We start from the raw sequence: 10,190 nt of genomic DNA, 5'->3' as shown, positions 1-10,190 counted from the left end.
ATTGCTACAGTGGTAGGTATTGAAGCTTGACCAGTACATCATGCTGAGATCAGGATATGAGCAGGATCTAGCAATGATACCAGCAAATTGATTGCATCACAATCTAAGGATATATTGGCACTGTCTCGCTCTTGGGTGCTCCTAAACCTATTTACTACAACAGCAATGTTACTTCTCCTACACCAAATGCAGAGCATGCATGGCATTAGTACTTGTAATCACTGTTAAGAAGGGTCTGGTCTCTGCCAAGACCAACTCCACTATACTCACTAGGGCTGAGGCAGCAGATTAGCACATTGCCTCAACCTTGTGTGCATCCAGGATATGGTAGCCTAGCATGGATTCTTATTAACATCTGTTATCACCACTTTCTACAGATATATGTGTGGCTGTTGGCATCAAACAACAGATGTGCAGTTTATAATCTGGGTACAGACTGCAGTTATATGTACTGATTTGAAGATGTTTGGCATTAAGTGCGACCTCCAGGGGGATTTGAACCAGCAGGATGCCATCATCATGCAGTCTAGATATGATGTCATGTTAGGTCTCAATATCGTGATACATCTAGCTGTACTAGCCACCTTCATGCAGATGATAGCAAATAGCAAGTTATAGCACTAATGCTTTACTTGTGAATAATGATTATGGCTGAGGACATGTCTGCATCAGGGTTAGATACTTATGAAAGTCAGTACATGGAACTCAGTCTGTCGCTGTGGCAGTGGAGTTTTCAAACTCCTCCTCAGCATGTCAGGGGTAGCCTTTATAAAGAGGCAAAAGGGTGGTTAATATTATAAGTAATCTACATTTGGGTTATGATCTGTCTTTCCATTCACTACAGTGTCTGGAGGTACACCAGTCCTATTGCATCTGGCTATCACAGTGGCCATATTGCATGGGCACACCATAGAGCAACCAAATGAACCACAGAGTAAATTGTGATTGATACTGTCATCACCTATCCCTTTGATCCCTATATATACACCTCCATTAGCCACTAATTCACACTCCCAGGTGTATCCATATGCCCCAGGCACCTGTGTAAATGTTGGTGCCTGTGGCTGCACCACCATGCCTCTTGTGTGGTCTAAGTGGAAATGTTGATGCACAATCTGACTGCAACTTGTACTGCACAGTATGTCTTTTGAATACCATTGCATACATCCTTTTGCCCCGTATGGCACTGCACTGACACTGTGTATTTTCAGGGCCTGTTGCATTGGAATAGACGCTACTTATTTGCCTATGCTATGGCATATCTATGCATATTGGTGTTCAGCCATACTTCACGGGTTCCCTATGGTATCATCATTCAGGGCACCAGGTGGTATACTGCATCACATGCAACACAATAAGGACATACATTCATGTGGTGAGAAAGAAGTGTGCATGCTATATGTGACGGTAGACATGTAGGTGTACCACTGTGCCTACATACACATAATTGCTGACCTTGTGGAATGTCACTGGGCCAGAAGCAGTGATACAGACAAATTGTGTGCTACATGTATGGATCATGGGCACTACCATGGTGCTGTGCAAATGCTTGAGTTATAAGATCCTGTGCAGTGCACAATACCTGGCAGTTGATTGAATTGTTACCCTTTCTGTTAAAATAATATTGTCCGTTTACACCAGATGAAGCCTTTATTGCCACAGCCATACAATTTTTTCTACCGATACATCTTAGGTAATGGGTGATGCCCCATATGATGATGACTCTCTTCCCTGCCATGATGGAGAAACAAATGTGGTCATCCAATTGTCAGCAACTTAGCATGGAATGTCTTGAGTATACTACAGGTTGAGACCCGTGAAATACCTAGTTAATACTGTGTTTTCTCGGGAAGGCCCCTGTGACTACAATGGCATGTACATTATAGGTTCATAGGTTCATAGGTAGGTACTAGGCTATCGGCCCAAGGGCCTACATAAGCCTAGGCAACAAGGTTCCCTGGCTTATGCCACCCAAGAAAGTTATTTTCCTGTGCCACTGTCGAGCAGAGACACAGAAGTGATCCCCAGGGTGTATTTCCTATTTCCCATCCACTCATCAAGATTTTTCTTGAAGAGTGCTAAAGAAGAACTTTGCTTGACATAGATGGGTAGCCTGTTCTAGAGTTAGAAAAGTCTCTGGGAAAGAAATCTATCCCTCCAACATGTCCTGTTTATTGTGGTGACGAGGTTTAGGTCCTTAGAGCGTGTAGCTCGGAGGGATTGGGATTTCTTTAGGTGCAGCATGTCCAACAGCTCTGGGTTTGACATAGCTTTATATGTTAGGCAGAGATCACCTCGGAGTAGGCGATATGCTACGGAATAAAGCTGGAGTTTTTTGAGACGGTCAGTGTAGGGCATTTGTTTGAGGCCAGTAATCCTCTTTGTGAGGTACTTCTGTGGCCTTTTCAGCTGCTGCAGATGTCTTGTGAGGTACATTCCAAAAGGGGCGTTGTACTCTATAATGGGTCTAATGAGTGTCGAGTAGAGGGGAACAATGACCTCTTTTTTCCTGGATGAGAACCATTTTATGATGAGGTGTGCCATGTAGAAGGACTTCCTGACTACTGTGGCACTGTGACTATCAAAGGAGACACTACTGTCTACCTGGGTCCCAAGGCTTCTTATCACACATTCGGTGTTAAGTAGATTGCTGCCTATCTGGTAGTTCATGGGTACAGAGTGTTTACCAAAGGGGATAACACTGCACTTTTTGGCATTGAGCTTGAGGCCATGGCTCTGACCCCAGGCATCTGTCTCAGCAAGGCCCTTCTGTAGGATGTCCACATCATGTGGGGGCATGATTATGGCTCCTAGTTTGCAGTCATCTGTGAATTTCGTTAGCCAGAGGCCTTCTGTGTTAGCCTGTACTTCAGAGAAGTAAATACCAAACAGGAGAGGTCCCAGGAAAGAACCCTGTGGTACTCCACTTGTCACTGGTTTGAGGTCAGATTTGGAGTCTGCAACTTTTACAGTATGGGTTCTGTCAGTGAGCCAGTTGGCAACCCATCTTGTGACATAGGGATATATACCTAGTTTAGTGAGTTTATCTATAATTCCAGAATGGGGAATGGTGTTGAAAGCCTTGGTGAGGTCAAGATAGGCTGTGTGAACCACCTTACCCTCATCTACGGCTTTGGTGACTGCCTCAAAAAAGTAGATCAGGTTCAGGAAGCATGATCTGCCTTTCACAAACCCGAACTGGGTGGGATCCAGAGTTTGGAGGTTACCAATGTCTTTGTTTATGAGTTCCATGACGATACGTTCCATGGCCTTGCAGACCAGGCTCATCAGGCTAATAGGTCGATAGTTCCCAGGATCAGTGGTGGCTCCCCCTTTGTGGAGTGGGATAACTGTTGCTGTGTGCCATTCAGTGGGCACAAAGTCTGATGAGAGGCTATTATTGAACATGGTGCTTAAGTGGGGAGCCAATTCATTCTGAAGTTCATGTAAAACGCAGCCTGGGATGTTGTCCGGTCCCATTGATACTGTGTTTTTGGCTTTGGAGAGTGCAGCTTTTACCTGCGTAGTTGTGATTACAGGGACACTGCATTCTTGCTATATAGATATTAGCCCTTTAGGGGGTGAGGGGTTAAAGTTAGCACTGAAACTATCTGCCAAGATGTTGGCAATATCAGTTGGTTCTGTAATTTTCGTGACGTTGTGTTGTAACTCAGAGCAGATCTGGATGTTGCCATTGACATTGTTGACATAGCTATAGAATGATTTGTGGTTGTCCTTAGAATTAGTGGTGATTTTGTTTTCGTAGCTAGTTTTGGAGGATCTTATAAGGGATCTCAGCTTCTTACTGAGGCTGAGCAGGGAGCTCCTCCACTCATGGGATTTTACTCTCTTTTGCAACAGTTTCTTCCTTCTGTTGTACAATTTGTTTATGGCAGGGGACCACCAGATTGGCTTCCTTGTTTTGAAGGATAGCATCTTGGTTCAGTTTGGGATAGTACGATCCATGCATTCGTGTAAGTGCTTATAGAGTGCCTTTGTGTAGGATTCAGCAGTTGTAACTGTATTGTCCATCTGCATGGGAGTCATGAAGTTCAACACTTCTGTCTTAAGAAGCATGAAGTTGGCTTTGGAGAAATTTTTTACAGTGGTTTCCTTAATGGGGGGTGGGGTCGGGATGTGGATATCAAGGGTGCTAAGCTTATGGTTGGATCGGACCAACGAGGAGTTGACTTCAGGTGTGGAACACCGGTCACTCATGTTCGTAATGACTAGGTCTAGGATATTGTTGCCCCAGTTGGAGGTGTGGATAAGTTGATCCAGGGCATTCAAGTTTATGAATTCCAGAAAGCGTTGAGCTAAGGAGTTGGTACATGAGTAGTTTTCCCAGTTAATGGTGGGTAGTTGAAGTCGCCCATTATTAGGGTGTTTGGTTGAACCCTAATATTTTCCAGTACATCAAGAAAAGAGGAGTGGGAATCCTGGGGCATGGTGGGGGATATGTAGCAAGCTACAATTTGGATTGCAGTTTTGCCCAGAGTTATTTGCACTTGGATAACCTTGGATGCATTATGCTGAGCAACTAGCCTGGAGGTGTGGATATCCTTATTGAATATGGACACACCTCTGCCTTTGGTGTTTTGGTCCAGGTTACATGGCCGAAAAGTGCGGTATGAGTTATAGCCTGCTAGTGCAGGGGTGCTCTCTGGAGCCTTGAACCAGGTCTCAGTCACTGAACAGATATCAATGTTCTCCATTTTAAGAAGTGCCTTGAGTGAGTGCATTTTGGGATTTAGACTTTTAGCATCGAGTAGCATTACCCTCAGTTTTTGCTTGCCTGTTCTTGTTATGGTGATGAATTTGTCATTTGAACTTTGCCTAAAAAAGGCACTATAGTGGTGGCAAGAGCCTTAGCCAGTATCCAGAATCACAGGGACAACAGGTGCAGGCCATCTGTGGCAAAGCATCGTGGTCTGTTGACCATGTCATCCCAAGCAAACAGATACTGGATCCCCTTAAAATGACATCTGAAGCTTAGCCAATTGTTGAAGTCAATCATTTTGTCCTTGTACTGAGGTATCATTCTGGGTGATGGCAGAATGCTACTCAGGGTCAGGGTCATACCTGCCTGGGCTACAAGATCGGAGAGCTCTTCCATGTCTCTTTTTATGTAGTCCAGGGAGGTACATCTCATGCCATTCACACCAACATGGACCATGACAGAGTCATATTTGTACTTGTTGTGGAGTGACCTGAGTGCATGGGTTATGTGGTGCATCCTGGCACCTGACAGGCAGCTGACAGTAACCTTCTCCTTGTTTAGCCTGGTGAGTGGGACATCAGGTTGCCTGACTATAGTGTAACCTATGACTAGTGTGTTGGGTACATTGTTTTGCCTTAGTGACTGTGGTTGAGTGGCACACTGAGTCTGTGGGCTATGTGTAATTTGGGTTGTGTTGGGCAACTTGGGGGATGGAGGTTGCTTGCGTTTCTGCTTTGCAGGTCTCTGTTGCTTAGATAGATTATTATTGAGAGCCTCCGCGAATGTTTTTGTGTTACTATGTGTGGATTTTGGTTGTGTAGATTTAGTGAGACTATGTGATGAGTGTGGTGTGGTGCAAATATTTACCTTCTCCTCTTGACTGTCAAGTTCAGTCTTGGTTGGAGAGAGCTTTACCTCCAGTTTGGCTAGATAAGTAGTGCATCTTTCACACGTTGTAGTGTTGGGTGGTAGGAGGAGAGGGTTTTTTGTGTACATGAGGCAATTTCTACATTGCCTCAAGATGCCCAGATTCATCAGATAGACAGGAGAGAACACTGGGAACTGACCCTTGGACATGCCTGAATAAAAAACTATTTTCCTCTAAATAAGTGAGGAAAGTGAGTACAAGAGCTGTTTTTCTCTAAGCAAGTGAGAAAAGTAAGTACAAAAACTATTTTCCTCTAGGTAATGAGGAAGGTTGAGTGCTATAGTAATTAGTAGCCTATTTAGTGCTTACAAGTTCTGAACAAGTGCTGAGCACGAATAAGCAAATTTAAGTGATAAAACTAAGAATCTGTATGCACTAGATGAGTTAGAGGACAGAAACAATTGCAAATGCAGGCTTTCAAATCAGAAAGTTGAGAGAGATGGAAAAGATTACCCAAATGGCCAATAACTACAATTTCTGGGCCAGAACCACTCCTTATGTGGTAGACAGGTTACCTAGTGCTTACCACTCCCACTGATAAACTAGAAGGCTTCCCGCCAACACAGAAAGGCTTGGGGAGCTCAGAAGCTTACATACAGTCCTGGATACAGCAAATCTGTATCTGGAACACTAGTTACAGGAAAGGTAGGAAACAGGCTTACAGTATTTTTTTTTTTACAGAAAAGTAGCTAAAACAGCAGTAAAAACAATTCACATGCAGTGCAAGCTAGCCCACTAGAGTATGTAGCAATATTAGACCAAACACAGTTTAAAAAAATGCAATTAAATTAAAAAGGACTAAAAGCAAGTGCAGAAAGAGTTTATTAGGTAGAATGTGGTAAAGAGATGGGACTGGGGGAGTGTCCCAGATCAAATCTTCAGTGGGGCGGGCAACTGCAAAAGCCACCAAATTTAAACTACAAGCCAAAAATAGGGAGGGTGGTTGGGACAATACTTTCAGCAGAGATCTAAGCAACAATTAACAGTACAAACTCTAAAACCAAAAAAATATACTCAGCTCTGCATATTTGCAGATAGATTGAAAAGCATTCTCTCAGAACAGGAACAAAACAGTTTCAGCAGAGATCTAACAGTACAAACTCTAAAACCAAAAAAAATATACTCAGCTCTGTATATTTGCAGATAGATTGAAAAGCAGTCTCTCAGAACACAGGTTCCAGCAATTAAATGCAGGCTGTTACTAACAGGTCTAATTGTGTGCAAGTGATCCTTGAGTTAGATAACACACAAGCTATAAAAAACAGTTATACCAACTGAAGACACAGAAGAAAATAGGGGGAGGTGGGGTAAACAGTTTCAGCAGAGATCTAAGCAACAATTAACAGTACAAACTCTAAAACCAAAAAAATATACTCAGCTCTGTATATTTGCAGATAGACTGAAAAGCAGTCTCTCAGAACACAGGTTCCAGCAACTAAATGCAGGCTGTTACTAACAGGTCTAATTTTATGCAAGTGATCCTTGAGTTAGATAACACACAAGCTGTAAAAAACAGTTATACCAACTGAAGACACAGATGAAAATAGGGGGAGGTGGGGTAAACAGTTTCAGCAGAGATCTAAGCAACAATTAACAGTACAAACTCTAAAACCAAAAAAATATACTCAGCTCTGTATATTTGCAGATAGATTGAAAAGCAGTTGATCAGAACACAGGTTCCAACTGTTACTAACAGGTCTAATTTTATGCAATTACCTGGTTTTGACTGGTATGGAAAAGCCAAAGATTCCTAAATATCAAGACTATGGCCCAGGAAAGTCAGCAAACACCTGTATGATGCATTAGTCATCTCAGAGTAGGTCAGGGAGCTCTGATGTATCATCCAATGTCTGTATTACTTTTGGTTAGCAGGCCACTTCCACAATGGCCTTCTGGGTAGTTGGTAGCAACACTAAATGGAAAACAATTGTACTAGTCATACTGCTGTTTTTATCATTATTGTCAGATGCAGCTCTGAAAGATTCAAAGTTCTGCATGCTTTATGACTTTATACTCAGACAGAATTGATAGTGCAACCTCACACCTGACAACTATGAAATTCAACCTACTTTTAGCACTCCTTATTTGTATCTCATTTTTTTCATTTATTACACTGCAAGTCTTCATTTGCATGCTGTTATATGCTGAATTGCATGTCCTGCTTATTGAGTCTTTTTGCTCATTGCTCTATAGTGCTACTTTCTATGAATTGCTATCTAGTTGTGCAATCTTGCTTTCTTCACAAAACCTACTTGTGTACTGTGCATCTTGGTTATGAATACTGTCCACTTTACTGATTGTGTCAAAAGATAAAAAGTTAAAGGCTAAAAGTTGAGGAGCAAGTTGTGTGCTTGAATGACATAAGTTTCAGTTAAGCATCTATGATGAATAAATAAATAAATATATTTAAAAATCAGCAGAGCCATAAACTGTGAATAGCAGAAAGCATGGAGGACTGATTGCCTAATTATGTTCTTTACATTGGAGGTCAGGTAGAAGGTATGAAGAATAAAGTTATCATGCATTTTCTTTTTTTTGGGGGGGGGGGCTGTTGGGTGCTGGGGAAGAGTGACACCTGGGATTTTGTGTAAACAAAAAGAGTTCAAAGAGTGGAACAGAGACCAGGAAATAGCAATAGACACAAACACCTGCTGTGTATATTCTTGCCTCCCAGACCTAATAAGGGAATACTTTAGAAGGTAGTTACAATGAAATGCTTTTAGTTTTCAAGGTTAAAAGCTCAGATCAGATGGAAGCTTTTACTTTTGCAGATACAGAAGAAGGCAAGCAATTGGCAAAACCCTGTAGAAGAGGTGTCGAGTCAAGGCATAACCATGTTTAATGTACTCTGTGACTCAATATGCAAGGGCAAAAACTTAACTAGCCATGAATTTGTAGATGCTTTTGAATTCTTGTCCTGAGTGGAACTCGGTGGAAAAGATTGTTAATGTCTGAGTCCTAGTCCTTTGCAACATATTGAGGTCAAAAATATAGCTGACATAAATCAGAGCAGTTCTGCTATGTAACTCCAGAGCGTAGGAAATCTCATTTCATACAGGGTTGTTGGAAATGGGGAAATGAGAAGTTGAGATGATTCATTTGAGGTAAAGCCTCTAATGAACACAGCAGAAGACAGAAGTAGAGTATGGAGAGACTTGTATGCACTGCAGTAAGACAACATTTATGATGACTACCAAATAATTGGTTAGCAAGGCAGGTTGTCCTCTTGAAGAATGCAAGTTCATTGATAAATAAGCCCTTGTCAGAAGCAGGTACTAGAGATGTTGGAGATCTGTTTTTGGAACAATGCCTTTTCATTTAAGGTAGAAGAGGGTAAAAGTGACGGGGCATTTTTCCAGATCAGTTGCATTAACTGTGTTCCCTTGAGACTGCTCTGGAGGAGGTCATCCTGTAGTTCCACTTTGTGAATAAGAATAACCTAATATTTGTATACTTGTAGGGAAAAGGATCTTGAAACTTTGAACAGTTGCCATATGGTAGCAAAATCTGTCTCATGTCTGCTTTGGAAGATAAGGACAGGTATATGGAAAAAAAATGAACTTTAGTAAAAGGTACTATGTGACTTATTATTATTTTGCTGCTGGCTTTGCCTTGTTTGCTGACATGAACTAGGGAATGAAGCATATGAATACTTGTCCTACCAAGGGGCGTCCAAATTGTGTACAATGGATTTTAAATTACCAAGCACAATATGAATCAGACTTCTTTATGGGTTAAATTTGCACATGCAGTGGAGTCAGTCTTTGGATTAACCTTACGTAAATGTGGTTTCTTTCCTTTGCTATATGCAGTGAAAATCCGGTCTGTTACTTCTGTATTTAGGTGACTATATTGCTTGGGAATCACATGTTTGCGCAGCTTGGAGATATAGTGGTATGGTCATAGCCGGCTTTGGACACCAGCAAACCCTGCAGTTGCTGGGGGCCCCCTGTTGCTGAGGAGACCCCCAACCACAGCAAGTTATCTTATCCTGATATTTTATAATGTTTTTCAAACCAACAAAAGCTAGTACAGCAGTTTTGTATATTTAGTAAACCAGGTGGGTATAACTCTTATTTATATTGCCTCTAAAATTCAAAGATATATCTGGTCATAGTAACAATGGTTTGTCAAGCAACAGGTTTCACAATTCCATTAAATATTTTACTACTGACGTAATGCCCCTGGCTTAGTTAAACCCTGCTGGTGTGCATTTTCTCCACTAAAACTAATAACATTGCCAACTTTAGTTACCTGCAATACCTGTGGCTAAAAGGGGCTCGTTAATCATCCTCGACTGTGCTACTGGTTGGAGAAAAAATGTATTACTTTCCTGATTATGCTATTTAATCTGAACAGAGCTGGAATATCATCATCTTCTTTCAGCTGTTCCCATTAGGGGTCGCCACAGCGGATCATCTGTTTCCATTTCTTCCTGTCCTCTGCATCTTGCTCTGTCACACCAACCACCTGCATGTCCTCTCTCACCACATCCATAAACCTTATCTTAGGCCTTCCTCTCTTCCTGTTACCTGGTAGCTT

This window comes from Protopterus annectens, chromosome 2.part0 (genome assembly GCF_019279795.1).
Source record: "Protopterus annectens isolate FY-2018-M chromosome 2.part0, PAN1.0, whole genome shotgun sequence".
In the NCBI taxonomy this organism is placed as follows: Eukaryota; Metazoa; Chordata; order Ceratodontiformes; family Protopteridae; genus Protopterus; species Protopterus annectens.
Note: the sequence above shows the minus strand (reverse complement) of the source record.